Source organism: Dromaius novaehollandiae, chromosome 10, assembly GCF_036370855.1.
Source record: "Dromaius novaehollandiae isolate bDroNov1 chromosome 10, bDroNov1.hap1, whole genome shotgun sequence".
In the NCBI taxonomy this organism is placed as follows: domain Eukaryota; kingdom Metazoa; phylum Chordata; class Aves; order Casuariiformes; family Dromaiidae; genus Dromaius; species Dromaius novaehollandiae.
Window position 1 is genome coordinate 26,244,500 of NC_088107.1, and position 16,495 is coordinate 26,260,994.

Sequence of the window (16,495 nt, forward strand, 5' to 3'; positions counted from 1 at the left end):
AAAGCAAGCAGGTGTTCTATGGGCCAACTTTCGGATGTGAAAGGCAGCTGGTGTATGCTCCAGATCCAGCACAAGCTTCCTGTTAAAGAATACTGAGCTGAAACTGTCTAGAGGTAGCTGCTTAGCACAACTTATATAAAACTTGCTTAGCATGAGTAGCTAAATTTGTTGAAGCCTTAGGCCACACTTAGATAAAATAATGAACTTCTACCTAGTTCAGTAAGAAAAGGGCCTGAGAGCTGGTTCAAACTGGAATAATAAGGGAGTTACAAGCAGTTTGCATTCCTGTGCTTCACACTGTGAAAGGGAGGATGTCAAGGCTTTGAAATAAGGCCTACTTGGGCACCAGGACCCTGGGAAACAAAGCCTCCTCTCACTGCTGAAACTGTTAATTAGGGGAATCTGGACTATCTCGGCGTCTGTATTATATCCCCTTCATCAGGACCTTGGGAGATAACACCTACTGTCACTGCTGGGGCAGTGCTAATTGCTGGAACAACACCTCTTTGTCAGTGCCTTGAGAGACAAGGGTGGGACCTGAGGAATCAAAACACATCTGTCAGCAGAAACCGCAACAGTAAAGATAAACAGCCTCCCTAGGGACAGTGATGAGACCCAATAAGTAGCAGGAGACCCCAGACCTAAATATTACTATTGGTCCAAACTACCGCATGAGGGGTGGAGAGCTTAGATTGGAAAGTATAATTGCCCAGGGATTTCTTTGTTCAGGGTCCCTCTTCGGAAGCACCCAGTTTGAGCTGTAATTACTGCACGTGCGTCATTAAAATTTAATTATTTAGTTTGCTTTGATTTGGCTCTGAACTTTTCTGTGGGAACCTAGGGTCAGACCCTGTTATGGTGGCTGGCAAGCCTAATTTCCATAACACTTCCTCTTATGCCCCTCTTTCTCAGCCCCTAGGGAAGAACACAGCCAGGGCAGAGCTCTCCCACAAACGCCAGTGCTACCACCCCTCTCAGTTTCAGTTTTCACCTCCAAAGTATCAAAGACTTTAAAAATGATCTTCCAAATCTTAGCCCTCACCTCTACCATCTTCAAATGCTCTCAGTCTCATGGAAGCATCTTTTCTACTGCAGACTGTTGGATTACGTGAGAAAAGGCTCATCTTCACAAACAGAAAGGAGCCCAGAGGAGCAAGGGCAGGTGGAAGGACCTGAGTAATACCCCGACACAGCTCCTCCCAGGCCCATTACAGGAGAGCGATCAGTTCATGAAACATGCCACTCACTGGGTGACCACAAGTGAATTTCAAGCTGGACTAGCTGGCGAGCAGATGAAGTGACTTGGGTGCCCAGTATATGTGTGTCTCTAAGGGTAAAGCACATGAAGGAGTTCGTACCAGAGGGACCTGGGGGTCTCAGCAAACTGCCAAAGAGACTGTAAAGTCTTGGGATCAACTGAGAGACCCGCTCGTGTTTGTGTGTGTATTTCTGTGTCTCTGTGCAGGAGAATACTGGGGACAACAGGATAGCCACCGCTAGGGAGACTGGTGTGTTTAAGCTCAGCTACTGTGGGGTCCACAGTGTTGGGTGTGGGTGTTCATGGCAGTGTGTGTTTGGGCAGGGAGAGGGGTGTGTGTGTACCACCAACAGGAGTGAGGCCTTGGATCCAGTCTCTAGGTGCCAGCAACTGGTAAGAGTGAGGATGCAAGACCAGCTACTGGGGAGACAGAGTGCCTAAGCTCCGCTACTGCTGGGATCCACATTGCAAATATGTGTATATATTTCCCATGAACAGACCTTCATCCTGGTCAGCCAGATAGGGCAACACCATGAGGTCATCTCTGCTGTTTGTGTCTGTGTGCATGCTGAGTGTGCAGGTCTGTGCAGGTCCGTGGCCCAGCCATGTGTCCATGCATCCACACACTGTCTATAGGAGGGACTGTCTTTCACACGGAGAAGCAAGCAGGCATTGTGCAAACACCCACTAGGAAAGACCATTGGCAATGGTAGCCCTTGCTGTGCATACAGACGCTGCAAAGGAGCCAAAGTTGCCTAAGAAAAAAAAAGAAAAGGCTTATTTTACTCTGTCACTTTCTCCAACTCTTTTTCCCCTGGACAGCAGAACTGATAGCAGTGTCACTGTCCAAATTCTCCTGCATCCTGAGTGCTCCCACAAGGAAAGACGAAAACATTGAACTGCCTATATTGCCCCTGAAAGTCCAAATTCAAAAGTGCCTTTCCCTGACACCTGACACACTCCTGAGCGCAGAGAAACCCCATCCTCAAGGGATATGCCACATCCAGGCCTTTTGGAGTCGGTAGCTGAGTGGGTGTTTCTGAGGGAAGAAGGGTCTGAGGTCTGGGGATGATGAAGAGGTGGGGAAGGATACTTTCAGCTAGGACAGGAACCCTGGACAGCTTGGGGGTGTTTTCCCCAGGCTTCATGAAGCCCAGCAAATGGCACATGGTCATTTTAAGTAAAAAGCCATAAGCCAAAAGCCTTTACCTTACCCAAAGAAGATTTACCTGTCTTTGTCTGTACTTTCCTTTCTTTTGTTGTTTTTTGTTGTTTGTTTTTGCTAGCTTCAAAATGGTGACATGGGTAAAATCTAATACCAAAAGCAAAGGGCCAGCTCATTCAAACTTAACCACAGGCCTTGTTCGCTTCTCTGAATTGTGTCTTGTTTAAACTTTTACAACCTCTTTGCAATAAATAGCATGATCTGCTGTTTATCCACACATTATGCTTAGCTGAAACAAATATGGCTGACATCCAGGCAATGACCATGAGTACACCAAAGATGAACAGCAGGAAATGGGGACCGTGTCTGTAGGCTGCAGGATGGCACCCAGCTGCCAAGGGCCCTGCCCCTGCCTCTCTTGCACTACTCTGCAGCTCCTGCTTCCTCCTCCCTCATGGGCAGCCTTGCCCTTCTATGCTTTCTGACAGCCTGGAAGCTACCCCCGACACTGTACAGGGCCCTAGGGAGTGACAGATGTACCTCTGATCCATTCCCTGACCAGAGCCTGTCATGGCCAACTGTACTGGAGGTGCAGGCTGTGGTTGTCTGTTTAACCAGGGAAGGGAAGGAAGCTTTGGTTTCCGTGCAGGCTGAGGTAGGTGGTAGGGCCTGTTGCTGAGGGCGAGGGAAGAGGGGGCCGGCGTGCGGGCTGTCGGTTTGTGTCTGTGGCTGCTGGCTCCGTGCCCCATGCACACGCCCGAGCGGGGAGCAGCCAGGAAGAGGAGTCAGAAAGCAAAAGCAAGAGGGACAAGGCTGGGCGTGCAGCTGTGGAGCGTGCGGAGTCCAGTAGCGGTGCGCATGCTGCAGGGGGTGTAGCTCAGTGGGAGAGCATTTGACTGCAGATCAAGAGGTCCCTGGTTCAACTCCAGCTGCCAGGGCTATGGCTGCAGCTCCTGGTGCCTGGTCCTCAGGCTGGCCTCTGGGATAGGCTGACGCTGGAGGACGGCTTCACTCTCCCTCTGGCATCGCCATGGCGGGAGGGGAGAAAAGGGAGGGAGCAGTGTGAGGCGTCCAGTGGTGGTGGAGCGGAAATGCGTCAGGTCTACAAGAGGAACGAGAAAGCAGAGAAGCCAAGAGCAGGCGCGGAAGGGGAAAGACTGCAAGGAACCCACGGCCCCCCAGGTGTGAGGGTCTGGAGATGACTGGAGCGGTTGGGAGAGGGGAAAACCTGTGTGCAGGGGGCCAGGAGGAGGAGGCAGAGCGAACGGTGCTGAGAAGAGCGTCTCGGAGAAGCAGCAGTTGATTCAGGTGTATCGGATGGACAGCGCTGTTGCCTTGTGTTAAGAGTGGGAGGTGAGGGGGCACTGGCGTTTTCTCAGGGGTCCTGAGAGGAATGTAACGGAGGGATGCAACATGGCTTGGACACCCCCTCTGCCCCCCTAGATGCCCTGGATCTGGCACTTGGGGCCAGCAGTGCTGGGAAAGCTGAGGCCTGTGCAGGATTTATGTGCCAAGCCTACAGCTGGGAGATCAGTGCTTAATGCCTGGTGGAGTGGGGCTCCACACTGGGGTCCTCACTGCTGCTGGGATGCTTCTGGGGAGAGCAGAGGACACCCTTACTGTAAGGTCAGGAGGAAGGGGAAAGAGAGGGAAAACAGCTGTGGTCTAAGCACTGGGGAGGAGGTGGACTTCTAGAAGGAAATGTCTCTTCAGTGGCCTCTGTGTGGAGATGCAGAGAAGCCTGATGCTCCCTGGGGATGCATCAGAAGCAGGTCTGACCCCAAGCACAGTGTTTGTCTGAGCACGAGACCTCCAGTCTGCTTCCACTGCGCCCCGAGGCATCGGCTACCTCCTTTGCGAGAAGCATGACAGGCTTCTGCAAGGGACTCAGCTGCTCTCCTGCAGAGCCCTCTGACTGCACGGTGCCCCACGGCCCTGGAGAAGGGCTGTGCTTGGGCGCTGCCGGGGAGACGGAGAAAGCCCCTGGCTCGGCCAGGACCACGTGGCTCAGTCCTGCTAGTGGCTGAGCGGCAAGAAGAGGTGTCCGGGAGGTCCCATGGTGTAATGGTGAGCACTCTGGACTCTGAATCCAGCGATCTGAGTTCAAGTCTCAGTGGGACCTCGATCTCAGGCTCCTGCCTCACTGAGGGCTTTCCTCAGCTGTTTGCACGTTTTACACCCTTGCATTGCCTACCTTGCGTAGATTGCTTTACGCACTCCGGCCTTCCTTCCTTCCCCACCCTCCCGCTCTGCTCTTTCGCCATTTCCTGACCACGGGAGCCCACCCTGCACTGGCACTGACACTGGTACTGGTACTGGCAGCGGTGTCCCTTCTCCTGCCCTTTCCCCATCACTCCTCTGTAGCTGTTCTGGGCACTGGCTCCTGGCACTGTCTCTCCTCTCTTGTCCCTGACAGCTGGTTCTGGCAGAGGGACCCGGCAGGGGGGGTCACAGGATCACAGAACAGCTGAGGTGGGAAGGAACCTCTGGAGATCGCCTAGCCCAACCCCCTGCTCAAAGCAGGGTCAAGAAGAGGCCTCTGTTCAGGGCCTTGTGCAGTCGAGTTTTGAAAATCTCCACAGCTGGAGACTCCACAACCTCTCTGGGCTTGCTGTTCACATGTTTGACACCTTCCCCTCACGCCCACACAGTCAGGAAAACAGTTTTCTCTTCCTTCCTTCCCTCCTTCCTTCCCTCCTTCTTTCCTTCTTTTTCTTTCCTGTGTGTTTAAGTGGAATGTCACAGACTTCAGCTTGTGCCCGTTGCCTCTTGCCCTGTCACTGGGCACCACTGAGAAGCGTCTGGCTCTCTCTTCTTTACTCCCTCTTCCCCCACTTCCTCCACCGCCTCAGGTATTTATACGCATTGATAAGATCCCCCCCTTAGCCTTCTCCTCCCCAGGCTAAACAATCCGAGCTCTGTTAGCCTCTCCTGGTATGACAGATGGTGCACGCCCTTAACCGTCTCTGTGGTCTTTCGCTGTGCTCACTCCAGCGTGGCCATGTCTCTCTTGTACCGGGAAGCCCGAAATGGGACACAGCACGCCAAGTGTGGTCTCACCAGTGCTGAGTAGGGGGGAAGGGTCACACCCCCCTCAGCCTGCTGGCAACGCTCTTCCTAACGCAGCCCAGGATGCTGCCGGCCTTCTTTGCTGCAAGGGCACGTTGCTGCCTCAGGTACTGAAGGCCTTCCGGGACACAGCATCTCTCCTCTGAAACAAATGCCCATGAGCTACCAAGCTCCTGGGGAGCCGACAGAGCCCCTAACTGCTGCAACCAGAAACACAATGCCACGTGACGGTACCGTTGGAGTCCTTGTGAGGGCACCTGACATGCAGATTCGCAGGGCTCCTGCAGAGGAAGGAAGGACACTTTGAAGAGCACTTTTCACTTGCTGCCGGGGGCAGCCTGGACCAAGAGAGAAGGCACAAACACAAATGCTCTTGACCCCTCCTCACATGGCATGTGCTGCAGCCCCGTCCTCTGCCACTAGCTCTCTCCGGGTTGTTGCCATCGCACTTGCCCTGAGGGAACAGAACGGGGCATAGCATTGCAGACATGGCCCCAGCAGTGCCAAATGAGGGGAAACAATCTTTTCCGTCGGCTTGCATCAAACAGTTTGGGTTGCAAGTGACCTCTGGAGGTGACCCGTTCCAAGCCCTTTGTTGAACTGCAGGCGGTTCCTGTCAGCGCCTTTCCCCAGCCTGTTGAGATTCCCCCGAGTACCCGCCCTTCCCTCCAGTCTATCAGCTGCTCCCCACAGTCTGGCCTCCTGTACAAACATGCTGAAAGCCCCCTCTGTCCCACTGTCCAGGTCGCCCATAAAGAGAGCAAAGATTTTTGGCACCCGGAGCTTTACCTTTCCTACCACCATTGTGGTATGCCTGGGCAATGAGGCTCTGTTTGTGCTTTCTCGCCTGTCCCTGGTTTCACCTCCCGTGCCCTTCCTGTCCGCTGTGGAGCTCCCTCCGGAGCTCCCTGCTGAGCCAAGCCTGTCGCGTGGACCACCTGCTCATTTCCCTGAGTAGCGGGATGGACTGTGCTCCTGCCTGGGGGAGGTGGTCCTTAAAGACCCACCAGCTCTCTCCAGCTCCTTGGCCTGACAGAGCTGCATCCCATGAGATCCCGCCTAGCAGCTCCCTGAATGCACTGACGTCTGCTCGCCTGCAGCCCAAGCTCTGTGCTCTCTTACTTGCCTTCCTCCCTCCCCTCTGGCTCTTGAGTTTCACAATTTCATGGTCACGCCAGGCAAAACTGCCACTGGTAATCCCACTGTCCCCGGGCAAGCCTTCCTTGTTCATGAGGACCAGGCGCAGCCTCAGCTCTCTTTGGCCCATGCAGGGGGCATGCTAAGAAGTTATCCCTGACTCCCTCCGCAAGCCCCCGGGATTACTCGAGTCCCAACGTGTCACCCTCGCCGCAGAGGCTGGGGAGCTGGAAGTCCCCACGAGGAAAGAGAGTCTGTGACCTGGAAACCACCTTGGGCTGCTGCAGAAGAAGTTGTCCGCTTCTCATCACGAGTGGGTTGTCTGTACCAAAGTCCCACCACAGGGTCCCTTCCCGCTGCACTGAGGGGCAGGGGGACAAGGGCTCGCAGGGCAGAAATGCAGGAGGCTCAGAGGCCTGGAGCCGGCGATGGCAGGAAGAACAGGGCCCAGCCTGCATCAGCCACAGGGGCCCCCAGTGCCGGGCGGGAACACGGCAAAGCTGCAGCAAAGCCAGGAACTGCGGAGCCTGTGGGTGGACTGTGGGACGGGGCCTGGCTGCGAAGGGCCCTGCCCCTGCCTGGTCTGCGCTCGCCCGTGGCTGCCGGCAGCGAAGCCGTGGCTTCCGTGCAGGCTGAGGCAGGTGGTAGGGCCTGTTGCTGAGGGCGAGGGAAGAGGGGGCCGGCGTGCGGGCTGTCGGTTTGTGTCTGTGGCTGCTGGCTCCGTGCCCCATGCACACGCCCGAGCGGGGAGCAGCCAGGAAGAGGAGTCAGAAAGCAAAAGCAAGAGGGACAAGGCTGGGCGTGCAGCTGTGGAGCGTGCGGAGTCCAGTAGCGGTGCGCATGCTGCAGGGGGTGTAGCTCAGTGGGAGAGCATTTGACTGCAGATCAAGAGGTCCCTGGTTCAACTCCAGGTGCCCCCTCCAGTGCTGCTTTTCTTCCTGGAGCTTCTCCTTTGCCTTGGTCTGCCTCCCCATCCCTCAGGGGGAGGGCTGCGGGGGCCAGCCCAGCATGGGCCTGTCGCAGCCTCGCTGTCTCTGGGCTCGCTTCTCTCCTCATGACCCGCCTGGGGTTTCCCCTTTCCTTAAGACACCGCACCTCCCAGTGAGGCCCGGAGCAGCCCTTCTTCCTTCCCAGGGGCTGTGCTGCCACTGCTCTGTTGGGAGCTGCAGGGCACCAGCTGAGAGAAACCCACCGGGAGACCTCCCGCCCTTGTCTAGCACACAGGCCAGGGTCTGTGACACCGTGTCCTGCTTCCACCTCCTCCCCTAAAGAGGAGCAGACTGGCTAAACCCACCCTTTGTCTTCTCATCCTTAAGCACCTGGGAAAGGTGTGTTGTGCCTGCAAGGACTGCGGGAAGTTGCGGGGCAAAGCCAGCAGAGCCCTAGAGGGAGGGTGGGTGTTTTGCTGTGTGACTGGGCTTGACAAGTGCAGCCGTGCAGCCGGAGGGTCCGTACCGTACCGGCAGGGCTGGGCTGGAGCGTGGTCTTTCCGGGCAGCCCAAAAGCAGATGGTGCCCCGTAGTTGGCAGGATTCGAACCTGCGCGGGGAAACCCCAATGGATTTCTAGTCCATCGCCTTCACCACTCGGCCACAACTACCTGCCCCAAAGGGCTCTGCAGCAGTGAGCAGGTGCCCTGTGCTGCGACGTCTGGCTCGCCGGGAGTCTGAGGGCCAGGCTGCGCTGGCGGATGTCCTTTCCACTCTTTGGACACGGCGCGGTTGGGCACCAGAGGCACCTGCAGCCAGGGTCTGAGTGTTATGGAAGTTAGGCCTGTCGGCCACCATAACAGGGCTCGACCCTAGGTTCCCGCAGAGAAGTTCAGAGTGAAATCAAAACAAATCAGATAATTTTAATCACGCGCGTGCTGTAATTACAGCTCGAGCTGGGTGCCTCCGAAGAGGGACCCTAACATAAACAAATCCTGGGTAATTATAGTCTTTTCGACTTCCATTTCCCACCCCTCACGCCATAGACCAATAGTAATTTTTTGGTCTGGGGTCTCCTGCTCCTCATTGGGTCTCATCGTCTTTCTGAGGCAAGCTGTTTTTCTCCTTATTCTTCTTTTTTGCAGTCTCTGATGACGGTTGTACTTCTGTTTTTGTTGGGTCTGGCGGTTGCCTCCCAAGGTCTTATTTTTCCCCATTGTTTTGGCGTCTTCCCTCTTGGAGTCGGTGACACAGGTGCGCAGACTGCGTGTGGCTCCATTATCTTCCCAGCCTGAACGAGCTCTGAGGCACTATTTTTTGTTAAACTAAGTAAAGATTTGTTACTTTTCCCATGCTTGGACTAAGGCTTCAGCAAATCTAGCCACTCATGCTAAGCAAGTTTTATAGAAGTTGTGCTAAGCAGCCATTTCTAGACAGTTTCAATTCACTATTCTTTAACACTGAGAGGCCTTGAGGGGCCTGCTGCCAGGGCTATGGCTGCAGCTCCTGGTGCCTGGTCCTCAGGCTGGCCTCTGGGATAGGCTGACGCTGGAGGACGGCTTCACTCTCCCTCTGGCATCGCCATGGCGGGAGGGGAGAAAAGGGAGGGAGCAGTGTGAGGCGTCCAGTGGTGGTGGAGCGGAAATGCGTCAGGTCTACAAGAGGAACGAGAAAGCAGAGAAGCCAAGAGCAGGCGCGGAAGGGGAAAGACTGCAAGGAACCCACGGCCCCCCAGGTGTGAGGGTCTGGAGATGACTGGAGCGGTTGGGAGAGGGGAAAACCTGTGTGCAGGGGGCCGGGAGGAGGAGGCAGAGCGAACGGTGCTGAGAAGAGCGTCTCGGAGAAGCAGCAGTTGATTCAGGTGTATCGGATGGACAGCGCTGTTGCCTTGTGTTAAGAGTGGGAGGTGAGGGGGCACTGGCGTTTTCTCAGGGGTCCTGAGAGGAATGTAACGGAGGGATGCAACATGGCTTGGACACCCCCTCTGCCCCCCTAGATGCCCTGGATCTGGCACTTGGGGCCAGCAGTGCTGGGAAAGCTGAGGCCTGTGCAGGATTTATGTGCCAAGCCTACAGCTGGGAGATCAGTGCTTAATGCCTGGTGGAGTGGGGCTCCACACTGGGGTCCTCACTGCTGCTGGGATGCTTCTGGGGAGAGCAGAGGACACCCTTACTGTAAGGTCAGGAGGAAGGGGAAAGAGAGGGAAAACAGCTGTGGTCTAAGCACTGGGGAGGAGGTGGACTTCTAGAAGGAAATGTCTCTTCAGTGGCCTCTGTGTGGAGATGCAGAGAAGCCTGATGCTCCCTGGGGATGCATCAGAAGCAGGTCTGACCCCAAGCACAGTGTTTGTCTGAGCACGAGACCTCCAGTCTGCTTCCACTGCGCCCCGAGGCATCGGCTACCTCCTTTGCGAGAAGCATGACAGGCTTCTGCAAGGGACTCAGCTGCTCTCCTGCAGAGCCCTCTGACTGCACGGTGCCCCACGGCCCTGGAGAAGGGCTGTGCTTGGGCGCTGCCGGGGAGACGGAGAAAGCCCCTGGCTCGGCCAGGACCACGTGGCTCAGTCCTGCTAGTGGCTGAGCGGCAAGAAGAGGTGTCCAGGAGGTCCCATGGTGTAATGGTGAGCACTCTGGACTCTGAATCCAGCGATCTGAGTTCAAGTCTCAGTGGGACCTCGATCTCAGGCTCCTGCCTCACTGAGGGCTTTCCTCAGCTGTTTGCACGTTTTACACCCTTGCATTGCCTACCTTGCGTAGATTGCTTTACGCACTCCGGCCTTCCTTCCTTCCCCACCCTCCCGGCCTTCCTTCCTTCCCCACCCTCCCGCTCTGCTCTTTCGCCATTTCCTGACCACGGGAGCCCACCCTGCACTGGCACTGACACTGGTACTGGTACTGGCAGCGGTGTCCCTTCTCCTGCCCTTTCCCCATCACTCCTCTGTAGCTGTTCTGGGCACTGGCTCCTGGCACTGTCTCTCCTCTCTTGTCCCTGACAGCTGGTTCTGGCAGAGGGACCCGGCAGGGGGGGTCACAGGATCACAGAACAGCTGAGGTGGGAAGGAACCTCTGGAGATCGCCTAGCCCAACCCCCTGCTCAAAGCAGGGTCAAGAAGAGGCCTCTGTTCAGGGCCTTGTGCAGTCGAGTTTTGAAAATCTCCACAGCTGGAGACTCCACAACCTCTCTGGGCTTGCTGTTCACATGTTTGACACCTTCCCCTCACGCCCACACAGTCAGGAAAACAGTTTTCTCTTCCTTCCTTCCCTCCTTCCTTCCCTCCTTCTTTCCTTCTTTTTCTTTCCTGTGTGTTTAAGTGGAATGTCACAGACTTCAGCTTGTGCCCGTTGCCTCTTGCCCTGTCACTGGGCACCACTGAGAAGCGTCTGGCTCTCTCTTCTTTACTCCCTCTTCCCCCACTTCCTCCACCGCCTCAGGTATTTATACGCATTGATAAGATCCCCCCCTTAGCCTTCTCCTCCCCAGGCTAAACAATCCGAGCTCTGTTAGCCTCTCCTGGTATGACAGATGGTGCACGCCCTTAACCGTCTCTGTGGTCTTTCGCTGTGCTCACTCCAGCGTGGCCATGTCTCTCTTGTACCGGGAAGCCCGAAATGGGACACAGCACGCCAAGTGTGGTCTCACCAGTGCTGAGTAGGGGGGAAGGGTCACACCTCCCTCAGCCTGCTGGCAACGCTCTTCCTAACGCAGCCCAGGATGCTGCCGGCCTTCTTTGCTGCAAGGGCACGTTGCTGCCTCAGGTACTGAAGGCCTTCCGGGACACAGCATCTCTCCTCTGAAACAAATGCCCATGAGCTACCAAGCTCCTGGGGAGCCGACAGAGCCCCTAACTGCTGCAACCAGAAACACAATGCCACGTGACGGTACCGTTGGAGTCCTTGTGAGGGCACCTGACATGCAGATTCGCAGGGCTCCTGCAGAGGAAGGAAGGACACTTTGAAGAGCACTTTTCACTTGCTGCCGGGGGCAGCCTGGACCAAGAGAGAAGGCACAAACACAAATGCTCTTGACCCCTCCTCACATGGCATGTGCTGCAGCCCCGTCCTCTGCCACTAGCTCTCTCCGGGTTGTTGCCATCGCACTTGCCCTGAGGGAACAGAACGGGGCATAGCATTGCAGACATGGCCCCAGCAGTGCCAAATGAGGGGAAACAATCTTTTCCGTCGGCTTGCATCAAACAGTTTGGGTTGCAAGTGACCTCTGGAGGTGACCCGTTCCAAGCCCTTTGTTGAACTGCAGGCGGTTCCTGTCAGCGCCTTTCCCCAGCCTGTTGAGATTCCCCCGAGTACCCGCCCTTCCCTCCAGTCTATCAGCTGCTCCCCACAGTCTGGCCTCCTGTACAAACATGCTGAAAGCCCCCTCTGTCCCACTGTCCAGGTCGCCCATAAAGAGAGCAAAGATTTTTGGCACCCGGAGCTTTACCTTTCCTACCACCATTGTGGTATGCCTGGGCAATGAGGCTCTGTTTGTGCTTTCTCGCCTGTCCCTGGTTTCACCTCCCGTGCCCTTCCTGTCCGCTGTGGAGCTCCCTCCGGAGCTCCCTGCTGAGCCAAGCCTGTCGCGTGGACCACCTGCTCATTTCCCTGAGTAGCGGGATGGACTGTGCTCCTGCCTGGGGGAGGTGGTCCTTAAAGACCCACCAGCTCTCTCCAGCTCCTTGGCCTGACAGAGCTGCATCCCATGAGATCCCGCCTAGCAGCTCCCTGAATGCACTGACGTCTGCTCGCCTGCAGCCCAAGCTCTGTGCTCTCTTACTTGCCTTCCTCCCTCCCCTCTGGCTCTTGAGTTTCACAATTTCATGGTCACGCCAGGCAAAACTGCCACTGGTAATCCCACTGTCCCCGGGCAAGCCTTCCTTGTTCATGAGGACCAGGCGCAGCCTCAGCTCTCTTTGGCCCATGCAGGGGGCATGCTAAGAAGTTATCCCTGACTCCCTCCGCAAGCCCCCGGGATTACTCGAGTCCCAACGTGTCACCCTCGCCGCAGAGGCTGGGGAGCTGGAAGTCCCCACGAGGAAAGAGAGTCTGTGACCTGGAAACCACCTTGGGCTGCTGCAGAAGAAGTTGTCCGCTTCTCATCACGAGTGGGTTGTCTGTACCAAAGTCCCACCACAGGGTCCCTTCCCGCTGCACTGAGGGGCAGGGGGACAAGGGCTCGCAGGGCAGAAATGCAGGAGGCTCAGAGGCCTGGAGCCGGCGATGGCAGGAAGAACAGGGCCCAGCCTGCATCAGCCACAGGGGCCCCCAGTGCCGGGCGGGAACACGGCAAAGCTGCAGCAAAGCCAGGAACTGCGGAGCCTGTGGGTGGACTGTGGGACGGGGCCTGGCTGCGAAGGGCCCTGCCCCTGCCTGGTCTGCGCTCACCCGTGGCTGCCGGCAGCGAAGCCGTGGCTTCCGTGCAGGCTGAGGCAGGTGGTAGGGCCTGTTGCTGAGGGCGAGGGAAGAGGGGGCCGGTGTGCGGGCTGTCGGTTTGTGTCTGTGGCTGCTGGCTCCGTGCCCCATGCACACGCCCGAGCGGGGAGCAGCCAGGAAGAGGAGTCAGAAAGCAAAAGCAAGAGGGACAAGGCTGGGCGTGCAGCTGTGGAGCGTGCGGAGTCCAGTAGCGGTGCGCATGCTGCAGGGGGTGTAGCTCAGTGGGAGAGCATTTGACTGCAGATCAAGAGGTCCCTGGTTCAACTCCAGGTGCCCCCTCCAGTGCTGCTTTTCTTCCTGGAGCTTCTCCTTTGCCTTGGTCTGCCTCCCCATCCCTCAGGGGGAGGGCTGCGGGGGCCAGCCCAGCATGGGCCTGTCGCAGCCTCGCTGTCTCTGGGCTCGCTTCTCTCCTCATGACCCGCCTGGGGTTTCCCCTTTCCTTAAGACACCGCACCTCCCAGTGAGGCCCGGAGCAGCCCTTCTTCCTTCCCAGGGGCTGTGCTGCCACTGCTCTGTTGGGAGCTGCAGGGCACCAGCTGAGAGAAACCCACCGGGAGACCTCCCGCCCTTGTCTAGCACACAGGCCAGGGTCTGTGACACCGTGTCCTGCTTCCACCTCCTCCCCTAAAGAGGAGCAGACTGGCTAAACCCACCCTTTGTCTTCTCATCCTTAAGCACCTGGGAAAGGTGTGTTGTGCCTGCAAGGACTGCGGGAAGTTGCGGGGCAAAGCCAGCAGAGCCCTAGAGGGAGGGTGGGTGTTTTGCTGTGTGACTGGGCTTGACAAGTGCAGCCGTGCAGCCGGAGGGTCCGTACCGTACCGGCAGGGCTGGGCTGGAGCGTGGTCTTTCCGGGCAGCCCAAAAGCAGATGGTGCCCCGTAGTTGGCAGGATTCGAACCTGCGCGGGGAAACCCCAATGGATTTCTAGTCCATCGCCTTCACCACTCGGCCACAACTACCTGCCCCAAAGGGCTCTGCAGCAGTGAGCAGGTGCCCTGTGCTGCGACGTCTGGCTCGCCGGGAGTCTGAGGGCCAGGCTGCGCTGGCGGATGTCCTTTCCACTCTTTGGACACGGCGCGGTTGGGCACCAGAGGCACCTGCAGCCAGGGTCTGAGTGTTATGGAAGTTAGGCCTGTCGGCCACCATAACAGGGCTCGACCCTAGGTTCCCGCAGAGAAGTTCAGAGTGAAATCAAAACAAATCAGATAATTTTAATCACGCGCGTGCTGTAATTACAGCTCGAGCTGGGTGCCTCCGAAGAGGGACCCTAACATAAACAAATCCTGGGTAATTATAGTCTTTTCGACTTCCATTTCCCACCCCTCACGCCATAGACCAATAGTAATTTTTTGGTCTGGGGTCTCCTGCTCCTCATTGGGTCTCATCGTCTTTCTGAGGCAAGCTGTTTTTCTCCTTATTCTTCTTTTTTGCAGTCTCTGATGACGGTTGTACTTCTGTTTTTGTTGGGTCTGGCGGTTGCCTCCCAAGGTCTTATTTTTCCCCATTGTTTTGGCGTCTTCCCTCTTGGAGTCGGTGACACAGGTGCGCAGACTGCGTGTGGCTCCATTATCTTCCCAGCCTGAACAAGCTCTGAGGCACTATTTTTTGTTAAACTAAGTAAAGATTTGTTACTTTTCCCATGCTTGGACTAAGGCTTCAGCAAATCTAGCCACTCATGCTAAGCAAGTTTTATAGAAGTTGTGCTAAGCAGCCATTTCTAGACAGTTTCAATTCACTATTCTTTAACACTGAGAGGCCTTGAGGGGCCTGCTGCCAGGGCTATGGCTGCAGCTCCTGGTGCCTGGTCCTCAGGCTGGCCTCTGGGATAGGCTGACGCTGGAGGACGGCTTCACTCTCCCTCTGGCATCGCCATGGCGGGAGGGGAGAAAAGGGAGGGAGCAGTGTGAGGCGTCCAGTGGTGGTGGAGCGGAAATGCGTCAGGTCTACAAGAGGAACGAGAAAGCAGAGAAGCCAAGAGCAGGCGCGGAAGGGGAAAGACTGCAAGGAACCCACGGCCCCCCAGGTGTGAGGGTCTGGAGATGACTGGAGCGGTTGGGAGAGGGGAAAACCTGTGTGCAGGGGGCCGGGAGGAGGAGGCAGAGCGAACGGTGCTGAGAAGAGCGTCTCGGAGAAGCAGCAGTTGATTCAGGTGTATCGGATGGACAGCGCTGTTGCCTTGTGTTAAGAGTGGGAGGTGAGGGGGCACTGGCGTTTTCTCAGGGGTCCTGAGAGGAATGTAACGGAGGGATGCAACATGGCTTGGACACCCCCTCTGCCCCCCTAGATGCCCTGGATCTGGCACTTGGGGCCAGCAGTGCTGGGAAAGCTGAGGCCTGTGCAGGATTTATGTGCCAAGCCTACAGCTGGGAGATCAGTGCTTAATGCCTGGTGGAGTGGGGCTCCACACTGGGGTCCTCACTGCTGCTGGGATGCTTCTGGGGAGAGCAGAGGACACCCTTACTGTAAGGTCAGGAGGAAGGGGAAAGAGAGGGAAAACAGCTGTGGTCTAAGCACTGGGGAGGAGGTGGACTTCTAGAAGGAAATGTCTCTTCAGTGGCCTCTGTGTGGAGATGCAGAGAAGCCTGATGCTCCCTGGGGATGCATCAGAAGCAGGTCTGACCCCAAGCACAGTGTTTGTCTGAGCACGAGACCTCCAGTCTGCTTCCACTGCGCCCCGAGGCATCGGCTACCTCCTTTGCGAGAAGCATGACAGGCTTCTGCAAGGGACTCAGCTGCTCTCCTGCAGAGCCCTCTGACTGCACGGTGCCCCACGGCCCTGGAGAAGGGCTGTGCTTGGGCGCTGCCGGGGAGACGGAGAAAGCCCCTGGCTCGGCCAGGACCACGTGGCTCAGTCCTGCTAGTGGCTGAGCGGCAAGAAGAGGTGTCCGGGAGGTCCCATGGTGTAATGGTGAGCACTCTGGACTCTGAATCCAGCGATCTGAGTTCAAGTCTCAGTGGGACCTCGATCTCAGGCTCCTGCCTCACTGAGGGCTTTCCTCAGCTGTTTGCACGTTTTACACCCTTGCATTGCCTACCTTGCGTAGATTGCTTTACGCACTCCGGCCTTCCTTCCTTCCCCACCCTCCCGGCCTTCCTTCCTTCCCCACCCTCCCGCTCTGCTCTTTCGCCATTTCCTGACCACGGGAGCCCACCCTGCACTGGCACTGACACTGGTACTGGTACTGGCAGCGGTGTCCCTTCTCCTGCCCTTTCCCCATCACTCCTCTGTAGCTGTTCTGGGCACTGGCTCCTGGCACTGTCTCTCCTCTCTTGTCCCTGACAGCTGGTTCTGGCAGAGGGACCCGGCAGGGGGGGTCACAGGATCACAGAACAGCTGAGGTGGGAAGGAACCTCTGGAGATCGCCTAGCCCAACCCCCTGCTCAAAGCAGGGTCAAGAAGAGGCCTCTGTTCAGGGCCTTGTGCAGTCGAGTTTTGAAAATCTCCACAGCTGGAGACTCCACAACCTCTCTGGGCTTGCTGTTCACATGTTTGACACCTTCCCCTCACGCCCA

At 56.7% G+C, this 16,495-nt stretch overlaps 7 non-coding genes across 7 annotated transcripts; 5 read left to right on the top strand and 2 right to left on the bottom strand.

The window, feature by feature from the left end:
- The first annotated feature begins 4,473 nt into the window (after nucleotides 1-4,473).
- On the top strand, nucleotides 4,474-4,545 carry TRNAQ-CUG (transfer RNA glutamine (anticodon CUG)). The gene has a single exon. It is a non-coding gene; the product is annotated as a tRNA-Gln (tRNA).
- A 2,932-nt stretch (nucleotides 4,546-7,477) lies between these two features.
- TRNAC-GCA (transfer RNA cysteine (anticodon GCA)) lies at nucleotides 7,478-7,549 on the top strand. The gene has a single exon. It is a non-coding gene; the product is annotated as a tRNA-Cys (tRNA).
- A 597-nt stretch (nucleotides 7,550-8,146) lies between these two features.
- TRNAS-AGA (transfer RNA serine (anticodon AGA)) lies at nucleotides 8,147-8,228 on the bottom strand. The gene has a single exon. It is a non-coding gene; the product is annotated as a tRNA-Ser (tRNA).
- Nucleotides 8,229-10,160: 1,932 nt separating this feature from the next.
- On the top strand, nucleotides 10,161-10,232 carry TRNAQ-CUG (transfer RNA glutamine (anticodon CUG)). Its single transcript has one exon. It is a non-coding gene; the product is annotated as a tRNA-Gln (tRNA).
- Nucleotides 10,233-13,190: 2,958 nt separating this feature from the next.
- Nucleotides 13,191-13,262, top strand: TRNAC-GCA (transfer RNA cysteine (anticodon GCA)). Its single transcript has one exon. It is a non-coding gene; the product is annotated as a tRNA-Cys (tRNA).
- A 597-nt stretch (nucleotides 13,263-13,859) lies between these two features.
- Nucleotides 13,860-13,941, bottom strand: TRNAS-AGA (transfer RNA serine (anticodon AGA)). The gene has a single exon. It is a non-coding gene; the product is annotated as a tRNA-Ser (tRNA).
- A 1,932-nt stretch (nucleotides 13,942-15,873) lies between these two features.
- Nucleotides 15,874-15,945, top strand: TRNAQ-CUG (transfer RNA glutamine (anticodon CUG)). Its single transcript has one exon. It is a non-coding gene; the product is annotated as a tRNA-Gln (tRNA).
- The last annotated feature ends 550 nt before the right edge of the window (nucleotides 15,946-16,495 follow it).